We start from the raw sequence: 16,549 nt of genomic DNA, 5'->3' as shown, positions 1-16,549 counted from the left end.
AGTTGACTTATTAGTAGACCCAAATATAATATCATCAACATAAATTTGGCATACAAACAAATCTTTTGCAATAGTTTTAGTAAAGAGAGTAGAATCGACTTTACCGACTTTGAAACCATTAGTGATAAGGAAATCTCGTAGGCATTCATATCATGCTCTTGGGGCTTGCTTGAGCCCATAAAGAGCCTTTGAGAGTTTATACACATGGTTAGGGTACTCACTATCTTTAAAGCCAGGAGGTTGCTCAACATAGACCTCTTTGTTGATAGGTCCATTGAGGAAGGCACTTTTCACGTCCATTTGATAGAGCTTAAAGCCATGGTAAGTAGCATAGGAAAGTAATATATGAATTGACTCAAGCCTAGCTATGGGTGCATAAGTTTCATCAAAGTCCAAATCTTCGACTTGTGAATAACCTTTGGCCACAAGTCGGGCTTTGTTTCTTGTCGCCACACCATGTTCATCTTGCTTATTGTGGAATACCCATTTGGTACCTACAACATTTTGGTTAGGACGTGGAACTATATGCCATACCTCATTCCTCGTGAAGTTGTTGAGCTCCTCTTGCATTGCCAACACCTAATTCGGATCTCTTAGTGCATCCTCTACCCTGTATGGCTCAATAGAGGAAACAAAAGAGTAATGTTCAGAGAAATGAGTAACTCGAGATCTAGTGGTTACCCCTTTATGAATGTCACCAAGTATGGAGTTGATGGGGTGATCTCTTTGAATTGCTTGATGGACTCTTGGGTGTGGCGGTCTTTGATCTCGAATCTCTTGATCATCTTCCTTGTCTTCATGATCATCATCTCCCCCTTGATCAATGTCCTCCTCTTAAGGTGGCTCATCGTCTTGATCTTCATCTTCTTCTTCTTGAGCCTTATCCTCATCTTGAGTTGGTGGAGATGCTTGGTTGGAAGATGGTGGTTGATCTTGTGTTTGTGGAGGATCTTCAGATTCTTTTAGACACACATCCCCAATGGACATGTTCCTTAGTGCGACGCATGGAGCCTCTTCATCATCTAGTTCATCAAGATCAACTTGCTCTACTTGAGAGCCATTAGTCTCATCAAACACAATGTCATAAGAAACTTCAACTAATCCAGTGGACTTGTTGAAGACAATATATGCCCTTGTGTTTGAGTCATAACCAAGTAAAAAGCCTTCTAGTGCTTTAGGAGCAAATTTAGAATTTATACCTCTCTTAATAAGGATAAAGCATTTGCTCCTAAAAACTCTAAAATATGAAACATTGGGCTTTTTACCGGTGAGAAGTTCATACGATGTTTTCTTGAGGATTCGATGAAGGTAGAGACTGTTGATTGAGTAGCAGGCGGTGTTAATTGCCTCCGCCCAAAACCGATCCGGAGTCTTGTACTCATCAAGCATGGTCCTTGCCATGTCCAATAGAGTTCTATTCTTCCTCTCCACTACACTACTTTGTTGAGGTGTGTAGGGAGAAGAGAACTCATGCTTGATGCCCTCCTCAAGAAATCCTTCAATTTGAGAGTTCTTGAACTCCGTTCCATTGTCACTTCTAATCTTCTTGATTCTCAATCCGAACTCATTTTGAGCCCATCTTAAGAATCTCTTTAAGGTCTCTTGGGTTTGAGATTTTTCCTGTAAAAAGAATACCCAAGTGAAGCAAGAATAATCATCCACAATTACAAGACAATACTTACTCCCACTGATGCTTATATAAGCGATCGAACCGAATAGGTCCATGTGGAGTAGCTCAAGCGGCATGTCGGTCGTCATGATGTTCTTGTGTGGATGATGAACTCCAACTTGCTTCCCAGCTTGACAAGCGTTACAAATCCTGTCTTTCTCAAAATGAACATTTAGTCCTAAAATGTGTTCTCCTTTTAGAAGCTTGTGAAGATTCTTCATCCCAACATGGGCAAGTCGACGATGCCAGAGCCAACCCATATTAGTCTTAGCAATTAGGCAAGTGTCTAGTTCAGCATTGTTATTATTAAAATCAACTAGGTATAGCTGACCATCCAACACTCCCTTAAAAGCTACTAAACCATCACTTCTTCTAAAGACAGTAACACCTACATCAGTGAATAAATAGTTGTAGCCCATTTTGCATAATTAAGAAACAGAAAGCAAGTTGTAATTTAAAGCATCACATGAAAAACATTAGAAATGGAATGGTCAGGAGATATAGCAATTTTACCCAAACCTTTGACCAAACCTTGATTTCCATCCCCGAATGTAATCGTTCTATGGGGATCATCATTTTTCTCATATGAGGAGAACATCCTTTTCTCCCCTGTCATGTGGTTTGTGCACCCGCTATCGATTATCCAACTTGACCCACCGGATGCATAAACCTACAAAACAAATTTAGGCCTTGTTCTTAGGTACCCAAACGGTCTTGAGTCCTTTGACATTAGAAACAAGCACCTTGGGTACCCAAACACAAGACTTTGGACTCTTGTATTTGCTCCCAACATATTTGACAACTACTTTGCCTGATTTTTTAGTGAGTACATAAGATGCATCAAAAGTCTTAAATGAAATGTTATGCTCATTTGATGCATTTGCAATTTTCTTTTTAGGCATTTTGATATGAGTTGAATGCCTAGAGCTAGATGCCCCCAACATAAAAGCATGATGAGTGTTGGGAACCTTCGGCATCCGAAGGTCCTCAAAAACAGGGTTTAATGGTGTTTCTGGAGTATAATGTGTGAACAGGTATCTTCGGACTCAAGTCAGGCATCACAGTAGACCAGAATAATACGAAGGTTGGTGAAGCGCCGAAGGTGTAAGCAGGAAAGCTTCGGCGTGACAGCAGCAGGTGAAACCGACTTAAAGATGAAAAGGCTATTTAGACCTAGACAGATTACTATAGAATTATTATCGAGTGTAAAGGGCATTAATGTAATTTTGCACGGGCTGCGTCCCGTGCCTATAAATAGGTGAACAGTATTCCCGTACTGTTCACGCTGACTTGGCATTTGCTTTTCGCGTCACGCTTGTACTGTCATCTCCTTCCAATTGAAGGTACACTTGTAATTCAATGATATTTCTGTTTATGTCTGATAATAATATATAATTGTTCATGTTGTCTTTTACATTCTTTATATTTCATCCTTCGTCATTGTTTAATGAATTTATGAAGGTACGTCCTTCATAACCTTCGTCCGTAAACCATTATATCCTAAGGGAAATAATGCTTCGGAGGACGAAGGACTTTAACGATTAACATTTTCTATGTTGCCTTGTTCTTAACTCATAGCATTTGAGAACAAGTCCCCAACATTGGCGCCCACCTCCGGTGAACTCACTTCCACTCTGAGTTTTTTGAACACCTTCGACGATCATAAACCTTCGTTATGGCGCTGAAGAAGGCTTTAGCGACTGGGGCTGCAGCTCTGCAACCACTGGACCACAATCAGGAGACAGTCTCCCTGCGGGAGGCCCGAAGCCAGAAAAGGAAGGCTGTCAGCCCGACACCTCCAGAGGATGAGATAGATCAAGAAATCAGAGATATGGAGATGCTTCACCAACAAGTACAGAGGAAGAAAGAAAAGATGGCCAGGCTAGCTGAACTGCAGAGGCAGATAGACGAAGCCTCTGAAGAAGTTCGTCATCTTGCTCAGGATGAGCAACACCGAAGGCCTCAGCACCAAGACCTTCATCAGGAGGGTTTTCCCAACGAAGATGACTGGTATGACAATTTCCATCATGGGAATTTTGTTTTTGATGATGCTTCTCCTCTGTCCGCTGAGCTGCAGGCTACACCTTGGCCTCCGTCCTACAAGCCGCCTCAGCTTCCCGTATTCGATGGCCACTCAGACCCGAAGCAGTTTTTGATGAGCTACGAAGCAACAATATCTTCGTATGGCGGCAATGCTTCAGTCATGGCCAAATCTTTTGTCATGGCTGTCAGAAGTGTTGCTCAAACCTGGTATTCCTCCCTTCGACCAGGAACGATCACTTCATGGCAGAAGCTGAAGGACTTGTTGTTAACTAGCTTTCAAGGATTTCAGACGAAGCCGGTCACTGCTCAGGCTCTGTTTCAGTGCACCCAGGATCATGAAGAATACCTTCAGGCGTATGTCCGAAGGTTCTTGCGTTTGAGGGCACAGGCACCAACGGTGCCCAATGAAATTGTCATCGAGGCCATGATCAAGGGGCTTCGGCCAGGACCGTCAGCTCAGTACTTCGCCAGGAAGCCTCCTCAAACTTTGGAGAAGCTGCTCCAGAAGATGGACGAGTACATTCGGGCCGATAATGATTTTCGCCAAAGAAGGGAAGAGGCTTTCAGGTTTTCTGAAATGACCAGGGGCTTCGGAGGGAGGTTCTACCCGAGGCACGTGAGATCAATTCATAACTCTACACAAAATGATGATAGAGGAAGCCAACAGCAAAGACCACAATGCTCCTCACAGGCTTCGGGGCAACAGCAAAGCTCCTTCCGACCACCAGCTCCAAGAGGCAGAGGCGCCAGGGGTTTTGGAGGAAGATTTGGCGATCAACCGAGAAGAATCTTTTGCTTATTCTGCGGTGAGAACAAAGGCCATACTACCAGGATGTGCCATGTTACTATTCAGAAGCAAAAGGAAATAGCTGAAGCCGTAGCACAACAAGCTCAGCCGAAGCAGGTCATGCATACAGCTTCGTATCATTCGCCCTACATCCCAGAATATGTGGGCAATCATCCTACAGTTTCTGTTGCTTCGGCGAGTCAGCCTCAAGCTTCCTGGCAACAGCCTCCGCCTCCACCTCCGTTGCAACAAGGCCAGCAGCCAGAAGGGAGCCAGTATGCTCCACACCAGAGGGACTTCAGAGAGCAGTCCGAAGCTCGTACAGTCAATAGCACTGTGCCAGAGTCAAAGCACATCTATTGACGAATATCCTACCTTAATAGCAATCTTGTTCATTCAGTTTTATTTTCTGTAATAAAGGACATTGTTTAGGTTTCATGTAATTAGTTTCGTTGATTCCTACAAGAAAAATATGTTTTCTTCGCAGGTTTAAATTGATTGAAGTTTAAAGACTTGTGATAATAAAAAGGACCTTCGAACTATCGAAAATTCTTCGAGGCAACAAAAAGTCGTTCTAAGGAACGCAGAGTAAGTTTGCCGAAGTCACAAAAAGTCGTTCCAAAGGGAGCGCAGTGTAAGTTTTCTGCTCCAAAGTCGTTCCAAAGGGAATGCAGAGCATACAGCGAAAAGTCAACGCTGATACCGCCTAAGTAAAAGGCGAAGCGCGAAAAGTCAACGCGAATACCGCTGAAAGTAAAAGGCGAAGAAGCTCCTAAGGGAGGCTTACAGCGAAAAATAAACGCTGATTCCGCTGAAGTAAAAGGCGAAGAAGCTCCTAAGGGAGGCTTATAAAAGATTGTGTTTTATTGCAGGGATGCGTATGTATCTTCGGAATAAACATCATCTCACATAACATAACATCATCGCATCATTTCGCATAGCATAAGCATCATACATCATTTTGCACATGGCACAAGAGGTGGACACATTATCAATCTACAGAAGAACGCTTTGAAAAAAGGGAGAAATCATAGTCACAAAAAGATACATCATTGATCTTCGGAAGTGTAGCTTCGCAAAATATTTTCACGAAGCCTGGATATTATTCATCAGAACATTGGATATTGTTGTGACAAAGAAAAATTCTTCTTCACGAAGCATGAAAAGAAGGGAAGGTGTTTTTTCGTCAAAGACTCAAAAGCGGTACGTGTAAAGTTTCATGCATCGTAAAGAATTGACTAACAAAAATAGGTATATTACATTTGGGGTTACAAAATGTTACACTATATTACATTTCAGAAGTTTTTACAAAAATACTTAATCTTCTCTCAAAACGACTTCTGCAGCCTCGTTTAGGAGCCGATTGACGACTTCGTCCATAATATCTTCAGCCATCTTTTTAATTTCGTCGTCTCCCTTCGGTTGAGGGCCCGAAGACGCTTTAGCCGGATCTGAAGTAAGACAGGATACGGCTACATTGCTATTACAAATCGCAAACAAATCTTAAAGCCTAAGATTACAACACAATAAAAACTATTAGTTAATACCTAATTGACCTTCGGCCTCTGCGCTCTTTTCAGCAGCCTCAGCTACTTCTCTAGCATCGTGAATGCCCTTTTCACTTCTTCGAATAATTTCTCCGGCCATTTCTCGGCCACCATTATCCCAGATATCGGTAAAAAAATTTCCACCAATTATACTAGCTTCGGCCGAAGGATCTCTTGCATCTTCAAAGGACAAAGCAGCTTCGGATTGTGCTAAAATTTTTACATGTTCGCAGCCCTTCTTCTCTAAGATGGTGGCAATCCCTCTGGCACCAGAGAAGGCACATATATCTCCTCGGCTATTTAAAATTTCTTCGAAGGCCTCAGCTTCGTGGTTGATCCATTCGATGGGACCTTCGGGATTGCCTCTCGTAAAGTTTTCTTCGCTTGAGAAGGTGCCGACCCTGGCGAAGCTAGTTTTTAACTTCTTAACACACTCTATAGATTTGTTATAGCATTTCTTTCTGGACGAACGAAGCTCTTCAACAGTTATTTCTAGGTGATCTGCCCATTGGTCGCTGAGTTCTCGCTTTGTTTCTTCAAGTATGCGTTCTTCCTTGGCTCTGGCCAGTTGTTTCCGAAGATCTTCAATTTCGCGCTTCTGAGCTTCAGCTTGACCTTTAAAAGCAGCTTCGTCTTCCTTTATCCTATTTATCAATGAGTATAATATTTTATCTTTTTCGAGACCTTCGTTCCTCAGTTCAATAACTTCGGAACGAAGGTTGCTCAGGGCTATAGAACACCCTTCGTCTTCAGCATCTTTCTGTGCCCTGAGGGTATTGCTAAGTATCAGGCCCTGCAAAGATGTGTGCGTCAATAGGTTTAAACAAACGAAAAATTTTAGACTCAACAAAAAATACAAGGATTTCATTTGTCGCACCTTTAAGCTATTGTAAGCCAGGCTGTCGGCCAGATCGTTCTTCGACAGCACCGAGAGCCCGTCTTCTAAAGTTGGGAATCCGAAGCTCTTGCTCATCTCCCGACAGACAGAAATCTCCTTGCTGTCGGGAAGACAATACAAGAAGTCTTCTTCTCCATTGCCATTGAATATTAACGCCCCCTTTGGATATTTCAGTTTTTGGGCGTAGTGTTGGGCCTCTTGCTCTTCTTTTTCTGATAGTTTTTTCCCCGAAGCATGACGAACAATATAATCACGAACTTTGGGGGATGCTTCGGAGGCAATAACACCGGTTTCTTCAACAAAAGTTGGCTTTCTTATTTTTTCTGCCTCACTTTCCAAGGGTTTTATCTTTGCGGGCTCTGAGGGCCCAGCTTCGGCTTCAGTCTCTTGCTCTGGAGCTTTAGAACCAGAAATTTCAGTTGATGTTTCAGGAACGACAGCAGCCCTCTTCGGAGGTGTGCTTGAAGATTTGATCGTTTCCAGTACATCTAGCACATTAGCCATTCTCTTTCTTTTCGGAGTCACTGCTGGCACTTTTTGATTTTTTACTGTCTCAATGTTTGCTGTATGACTCAAAACTTCTGATGTTTTGGAGCCCTCAGTTGCTTCTTTTACCTCTTCCATTTTTTCTGTGGACGGCGCTTCGGCCTTCTCTTTCGTTTCTGATAACAAAATCTTTGATTGTTCCAATTCTATCTTTGTTGGCACTTCGGCCGTTTCTGCGACTTCTGGCAGCAAAGTTGGCTCGGTTGGTTTTTCAGCTTCGGTGGCCGAAGAAGTTTCTCCGGTAAACTCAGGCACCGAAGCTGGTTCAATATAGCGCGGCCGATGTGTGAGGACCTTTATCTTCTTTCTTTTCGGTTCTGGCTCGCTAGGAGCAATTGTAGCTTCTTCTTTTGCAGAGGTTGTGTTTTTTCTCTTCTGCCTTCGAATGGGATAACAATAGTCAGGGTAGACAAACCCGATTGCATCAAATACCCGATTCAGCCTCTTCTTTTTTCGGCCTCCGAAGGCTGCTGACATTGCAGTGTCTTCGGCCTTCGAATAAGCCCCAAACAGTTCATCACTTAAATTTTCAATGCTTTTCAGCCAGTCGTCATCTGGCTCAACGAATTTATCTCCAAATTTAAAAGTGTACTTCAACCTGATAAGTCCACCTTCGTCGGCCTCTTTTACGGTTTCTTGTGGCATTTCCCATTTCTCCGCGAGCGGCCATACCCTGAAGGCAATATGCTCTTGTACTAAGTCTCTCGTTCCAATGAAAGAACAGACTGCGCCGAAGGCCCTCTGGCATTCTTCGGCAGCTTCATTCATTTCAACCTTCGGCCTCCGAAGGCCGAAGCTTTGCCAAATAGGGCGCATAATTATACCTTTGATATCTTCTCGTATTGTCAGATCATTCTTCACATAGAACCATTCTGTCATCCAGTCTCCGGGCCATCTCTTCCGAAATGTTGGCACAGGGCAGCTTGACCCGGACCGAGAAACGAAACTGTAGCAGCCAAAATTGTTGTGATACTGTTCCTTACCCCAAGGTTTTGTTTCATATGATAATTCATGTATATTGCAGAAGCTTTTTGCGTCAGGCTTCAGACCTTGGCTTCTCACGGCCCACACGAAGATATTCAGCTTTATAATTGCCTCGGGGGTAAGTTGATGGAGATAGATTTCGAATATTTTCAGCACCTCCACAACGAAGCTGCTCAAAGGAAATCGCAGTCCAGCTTTCAAAAAGCTTCGATACACTACGACTTCATTCTCTTCAGGGTGTGGGCAAGTTTTTTCACCTTCGTCGGCCCTCACAATGGACAAATCCCGAAAATACCTTCCTCTCATGTTGATAAGATGATTCTCTTTGATAGTTGATTTACCATAAACTGAATGGCTTGGTCGCCATGGACGATCTTCGGAGTCTTCACCACCACTGTCCACATCATAGCTGTCACTGTCACCAGTATCCTCAGACAAACCTTCCAGAATCTCCTTGGTGATTTTTTCTGTGTTGGTCTTTGACATCGCTATAAGAAACCCCAAATTTTTCTCTTCGTCGAGGCTCAGCTTCGTCTCAGCAGCAGTCTTCTTATCTTCGGACATCTTCGGAGACACTAAAAAACTATTTTCAAAGCCGAAGCTTCAAAACTAAAAGCTTAGCAAATCGTAGTGCACAAGAGCTAAAAATTGAGTGAGCGGGAGCAGTTGGCCAGAAAGCGTGTCAAATGCGTTTGCGGTATGGCCGTATTTATACGCCAAGGGCGTTGAAAATTGAAAGACCCCGCTTGTCAGTAAATGTTGCTATTCTAGCAAAGGGAAGGTGTTTTTTCGGACCTTCGGCGTAAAGCCTTCGTCTAGGTCGCAATCTAAATTTATTATTTTGAACAAATTAATATTGCGAGGGGCTACTGTTGGGAACCTTTGGCATCCGAAGGTCCTCAAAAACAGGGTTTAATGGTGTTTCTGGAGTATAATGTGTGAACAGGTATCTTCGGACTCAAGTCAGGCATCACAGTAGACCAGAATAATACGAAGGTTGGTGAAGCGCCAAAGGTGTAAGCAGGAAAGCTTCGGCGTGACAGCAGCAGGTGAAACCGACTTAAAGATGAAAAGGCTATTTAGACCTCGACAGATTACTATAGAATTATTATCGAGTGTAAAGGGCATTAATGTAATTTTGCACGGGCTGCGTCCCGTGCCTATAAATAGGTGAACAGTATTCCCGTACTGTTCACGCTGACTTGGCATTTGCTTTTCGCGTCACGCTTGTACTGTCATCTCCTTCCAATTGAAGGTACACTTGTAATTCAATGATATTTCTGTTTATGTCTGATAATAATATATAATTGTTCATGTTGTCTTTTACATTCTTTATATTTCATCCTTCGTCATTGTTTAATGAATTTATGAAGGTACGTCCTTCATAACCTTCGTCCGTAAACCATTATATCCTAAGGGAAATAATGCTTCGGAGGACGAAGGACTTTAACGATTAACATTTTCTATGTTGCCTTGTTCTTAACTCATAGCATTTGAGAACAAGTCCCCAACAATGAGAAACATTATGAGGTTTTCTTGCATGAATTCTCCTAATCTTATTGAAAGGGAAATGTGCCCTTGGGCCATTTCTATAGTATTTTGGTGATTAGATGCCTAACACACTAATTGAGCACTTATGTGCTAAATGGGTGAAAAGTGCAAATCAATGTACAAGGTATGGTTCTAGACTTAGTATATTATTTTGTACACTAATGTGTTTGCCTAAGTGCTAGAAACAGGGCCAACAAAAGAAGGAATGCACTGGAAAAGACTTGGTTGTGAACAGCCAAGTATCTGCTCGGGCCTGGCACACCGGACTGTCTGGTGCGCCAGGCTGGTCAACGGTGAAGTAGCCAGTCTCGGGAATCGACGGAGTTGTACGACTATAATTCACCGAACTGTCCGGTGGTGCACCGGACTGTCCGGTGAGTCATCCGCGACGAACTCGCTGCTCTCGGGAAACAGAAAAGGCGACGTGGCTATAATTCACCGGACTGTCTGGTGGTGCACCGGACTGTTCGGTGAGCCAACGGTCGCTAGCGCCAACGGTCGGCCGTGCAATCTGCGGGCGACACGTGGACTGCTCCAACGGTCAGCTGGTGCACCGGACTGTCTGGTGTGCACCGGACAGTGTCCGGTGCGCCAACAGGCCCGAAGGAGCAACAGTCGGATGTGCCTGATTTGGAAGGAGATCGTGCACCGGACATGAACAGTCGCTGTTCGGTGGTGCACCGGACTGTCCGGTGCACCACTCGACAGAAGGCAAGAAGTGCCTTCCAAATTGATCTCCAACAGCTCCTAGCTGCCTTGGGGCTATAAAAGGGACCCCTAGGCGCATGGAGGAGAAAACCAAGCATTCTTGAAGCATACTAAGGCATCCAGACTCCGCTCCCACGCATTTGATTTGTTGTGTCAGTGATTTGAGCTCCATTAGAGTTGAGAACTCCCTGTGTTGTCCTTTGAGCTCAAGTCTTCACTTGTGTGCGTGGTTGTGCTGCATATTTGAGTTTTGTGTGTGTTTCTCTCCTCCCTTACTTCTGGTTTTCTTTTGTGATCATCATTGTAAGGGCGAGAGGCTCCAAATTGTGGAGATTCCTCGCAAACAGGAGAAAGACTATAAGGAAGAAAGCCGTGGTATTCAAGTTGATCATTATATCGCTTGAAAGGGGTTGAGTGCAACCCTCGTCCATTGGGACACCACAACGTGGAAGTAGGCAAGTGTTACTTGGCCGAACCACGAGATAAAAATCACGTGTCTCGTGTGTTGCTTCTTGTGATTGTTTTGTTCGCACGAGCGTGTTCCATAGCCACTTGATTTAACTAACACTTGAATAATCAAGTTCGTGGCTATTTAGTGTTTGATTTTATAGGATCACCTATTCACCCCCCTCTAGGTACTCTCAATTGGTATCAGAGCGATACTCTTCATCTAAGGGACTAACCTCCCGAAGAGATGGATCCTAAGGGTAAGGGGATGGTGGTCAACGATAAGGAGAAGGAGTCCCTCTTCAACGAGCCAAGAGACGACAAGCCCACTGACTCAGGCTCGAGTCACAAGAAGAGGGACGAGAAGAAGAAGAGACGCATCAAGAAGATCATCTACTACGACAGTGATGCATCATCTTCTTCACCAAGGGACGACAACAACGACGACGACTCTTCATCAAAGAAAAAGATGGTTAATCAAAATTATTCTTTTGATTACTCTCGCATTCCCTATAATTCAAATGCGCATCTACTTTCAACTCCCCTTGGAAAACCTCCACACTTTGATGGAGAGGACTATTCATTTTGGAGTCATAAAATGCGTAGTCATTTATTCTCCCTTCATCCTAGCATATGGGAATTGTAGAAAATGGGATGCATTTTGATAACACTGATAATCCTGTGATTATTAATGAGCAAATCCATAAAAATGCCCAAGCTACTACTGTGTTGTTAGCATCTCTTTGCAGGGACGAGTATAATAAAGTGAGTGGTTTGGACAATGCCAAACAAATCTGGGATACCCTCAAGATATCACATGAGGGAAATAGTGGAAGGCGAGCTGGGGAGGTTCACGATGATCAGGGGAGAGGAGCCAACTCAGACCTACAACAGGCTCAAGACCCTGGTCAACAAGATCCGAAGCTGCGGAAGCACAAGATGGACGGATCATGATGTCATCCGACTCATGGTAAGGTCATTTACTGTAATTGACCCCCATCTTGTGAATCTTATTCGTGAAAACCCCATGTACACCAAAATGATGCTTGAGGAGATCCTCAGAAAATTTGTGAGCGGGCGCATGATGGTGAAGGAGGCTCGATACGTGGACGATGCACTAAATGATCCACTACCCGTCTACGAGCCACAACTCGTTGCTCTCAAAGCAACTAGCTACCGGACTCAATGAAGATGAAATGACGCTTATCATCAAGCGCTTCAAAACCGCGCTTGGACGCAAAGAGTACCCCAACAAGAACAAAACAAGGGGAAAGCGCTCCTGCTTCAAGTGCGGTAAGACTGGTCATTTCATTGCACAATGCCCTGATAATGATAATGACCAGGGAGAAGAAAAGAGCGGGAAGAGGGAAAAGAAGAAGAACTACAGGAAGGCGAAGGGCGAGGCACAACTTGGAAAGGGGTGGGATTCTGACTGCTCCTCATCTGACTCCGACGATGAAGGATTGGCTGCCTCGGCCTTCAACAAGTCTTCGCTCTTCCCCAACGAACACCACACTTGCCTCATGGCCAAGGAGAAGAAGGTACATATTCGAGATTCCCCTAAGTACTCTTCTTCTAGTGATGAGGAATCCTCCGATGATGAAGTAGATTACTCTAGTTTATTTAAAGGTTTAGATAGAGTCAAAGCAGATGAAATTAATGAATTAATTGATGCTCTAAATGAAAAAGATAGACTGCTAGAAAAGCAAGAGGACATTTTGTATGAGGAACATGACAAATTTGTTAGTGTACAAAAATATCTTGCTTTAGAAACTAAGAAAAATGAAATGCTATCTTCTGAGTTATCTTCTTGCCATGAATCTATATCTAGTTTAAAGAATTTAAATGATGAATTAAATGCTAAGCTAGAGGAAGTTAGTAAAACAAGTTCATGTGTAGAGCATGTTAGTATTTGTAATAGATGTAAGGACTATGATGTTGATGCCTGTGATGAACATCTTATTTCTATTACAAGATTAAATGATGAGGTGTCAAGTCTTAATGCTCAACTTAAGACTTGCAAAATTGATTTTGATAAATTAAAATTTGCTAGGGATGCCTACACTATTGGTAGGCACCCCCTCAATTAAGGATGGACTTGGTTTTTGAAAGGAAATCAAGAACTTAACAAGCCAAAGGATTCCCGTTCTCAACAAGGAGAAAGGGAAGACCCCTATGGCGAGTAGTCCTCAAAGGAACCATGCCTTTATTTATGATAGGAAAAATGCTAGTCGTTCTCATTATAATAAGAGTTATGTTCATACTGCTGATAATAATTCGCATGATATGTTTGCCTCTAGCTCTACTTTTGTTTATGGTAGAAGTAGGCCTAGGAGAAATCATGTTGTGCCTCATGTGCCTAGGAGAATGTGCAATGAACCTACTACTGTTTTTCATTCTTGCAACACTTCTTTTGTACTTTCATGTAAGAATGAAAAAGTAGTTGCTAGGAAGTTGGGATCCAAATGCAAGGGAGACAAGACTTGTATTTGGGTTCCAAAAATTATTGTGACTAACCTTGCAGGACCCAACAAGAGTTGGGTACCTAAAACCCAAGCTTAAAATTGCCTTGCAGGTTTATGCATCCGTGGGCTCTAGCTGGATAATCGGCAGCGTATGCACAAACCACATGGCGGGGGAGAAGAAGATGTTCACCTCCTACGTCAAGAACAAGGATTCCTAGGATACGATCATCTTTGGAGATGGGAACCAAGGCAAGGTCAAATGCTTGGACAAGATTGCCATCACTAACGAGCACTCATTATCGAATGTATTTTTAGTAGAGTCGCTTGGGTACAACCTTCTGTCTGTAAGTCAATTGTGTCACATGGGTTACAATTGTCTATTTACAAACGTTGATGTATCTGTCTTTAGAAGGAGTGATGGATTATTAGCTTTTAAGGGTGTATTAGACGACAAACTCTACTTAGTTGATTTTTCAAAAGAGGAGGCCGATCTAGATGCATGCTTAATAGCCAAGACTATTATGGGCTGGCTTTGGCATCACCGTCTAGCACATGTTGGGATGAAGAACCTTCATAAACTTCTAAAGGGAGATCATGTGTTAGTGAAAGGGAAATGTGCCATTGAGCCATTTCTAGTATATTTTGGTGATTAAGTGCCCAACACATATTGAGTGAGTGATTATATGCCAAATGATGGATGAAGTGCAAATCGACAAGAAGGTATGGTTCTAGACTTAGTATATTGTTTTTTATGTACTAATATATTTGTCTAAGTGCTAGAATCGGGAAAAGAAAAGGATTGGAAAAGAGTTGGCTGTGTACAGCCAACTGCTGCTCAGTCTGGGTGCACCGGACTGTCCGGTGGTGCACCGTACAGTGTCCGGTGCGCCAGGCTGGACTCCGACGAACCGGCCACCAGCGCAACGGTCGGCCGCGCAATCCGCGCGCGACGCGTGGCCCCAGCCAACGGTCGGTTGGGGGCACCGGACTGTCTGGTGTGCACCGGACAGTGTCCGGTGCGCCAACGGCTACAATTCTGCAACGGTCGGCTGTGCCACTTTAGGAAGGAGATCCGCACCGGACAATGAACAGTGGATGTCCGGTGGTGCACCGGACTGTCCGGTGCGCCACCTGACAGAAGGCAAGAATTTCCTTCCAAGAATGCCTCCAACGGCTCCTAGCTGCCTTGGGGCTATAAAAGGGACCCCTAGGCGCATGGAGGAGTTACCCAAGCACAATTTGAGCATTCTAAACCTTCCACACTCCGCCTCCATGCACTTGATTGACTTTCTTAGTGATTTGAGCTCCGTTCTAGTGGTGAACTTGTTGCGATTCATTCGAGCTCAAGTCTTGGCTGTGTGTGTGCGTATTGCTGCGGATTTGTGTGTGTTGCTTCCCTCCCTTACTCTAGTGCTTTCACTTTGATCTTTGTTGTAAGGGCGAGAGACTCCAAGTTGTGGAGATTCCTCACAAACGGGAAAGAGTATAAGAAAGAAATCAACCATGGTATTCAAGTGGATCATTGGATCACTTGAAAGGGGTTGAGTGCAACCCTCGTCCATTGGGACGCCACAACGTGGAGTAGGCAAGTGTTATACTTGGCCGAACCACGGGATAAACCATCGTGTCTCTTGTGCTTGTTTTTCTTTGTGATCATTGTGTTTCACAAGAGCTCGGTCCTTAGCCACTTAATTCCATTGTGCTAACACTTAACCAAGTTTTGTGGCTATAAGTTTAAGTTTTTTACAGGATCACCTATTCACCCCCCTCTAGGTGCTCTCAATTGGTATCAGAGCCGTTCTCTTCACGAAAGGGACCAATCGCCCGAAGAGATGGATCCTAAGGGAAAGGGGATGGTGGTCAACGATAAGGAGAAGGAATCCGTCTTCAACGAGCCAAGAGACGATAAGCCCACTGACTCTGGCTCAAGTCACATGAAAAAGGACGAGAAGAAGAAGAGGTGCATCAAGAAGATAATCTACTACGATAGCAACGAGTCTTCCTCTTCCCAAAGAGACGACGACGATGAGAAAAAGAAAACGGTTAATTCAAACTTTTTCTTTTGACTATTCTCGTATTCCATCTAACTCCAATGCTCATTTACTTTCGATTCCACTTGGGAAACCTCCGCACTTTGATGGAGAAGACTACTCATTTTGGAGTCACAAAATGCGTAGTCACCTATTCTCTCTCCATCCAAGTATTTGGAAGATCGTTGAAAACGGAATGCTTTTTTATAGTACTGACAATCCCGTTTTCATTAATGAGCAAATCCATAAAAATGCACAAGCTACCACTGTTTTGCTAGCATCCTTGTGCAGGGACGAGTACCACAAGGTGAGCGGCTTGTATAATGCCAAGCAAATTTGGGACACCCTCAAGATCTCTCATGAGGGGAATGACGCCACCATGATCACCAAAATGGAGTTGGTGGAAGGCGAACTAGGAAGGTTCGCAATGATCAGGGGGGAGGAGCCAACCCAAACGTATAATAGGCTCTAGACCCTGGTCAACAGGATCAGGAGCTATGGAAGCACGAGATGGATGGACCACGATGTCGTCCGACTTATGCTCAGGTCCTTCACTATACTTGATCCTCATCTTGTGAATTCTATCCGTGAAAATCCTAGGTACACCAAGATGACGCCCGAGGAAATACTCGGAAAGTTTGTAAGCGGGCGTATAATGATCAAGGAAGCAAGATACATTGATGAGGCATTGAATGGTCCAATGCCCATCTACGAGCCTTAAACGATTGCTCTCAAAGCAACAAGTAGCAGGGAGGCACTACCTAGCAAGGTGGCGCAAGTTGAGGCGGCCGGGCTAAATAAGGATGAAATGGCCCTCATTATCAAGCGCTTCAAGACCGCATTGAAGGGTTGCAAGGAGTACTCAAACAAGAAC

This window comes from Zea mays, chromosome 1, assembly GCF_902167145.1.
Source record: "Zea mays cultivar B73 chromosome 1, Zm-B73-REFERENCE-NAM-5.0, whole genome shotgun sequence".
NCBI classification, from domain to species: Eukaryota; Viridiplantae; Streptophyta; class Magnoliopsida; order Poales; family Poaceae; genus Zea; species Zea mays.
The sequence above is the reverse complement of the archived record's forward strand: the minus strand, read 5'-3'. Positions refer to the sequence as shown.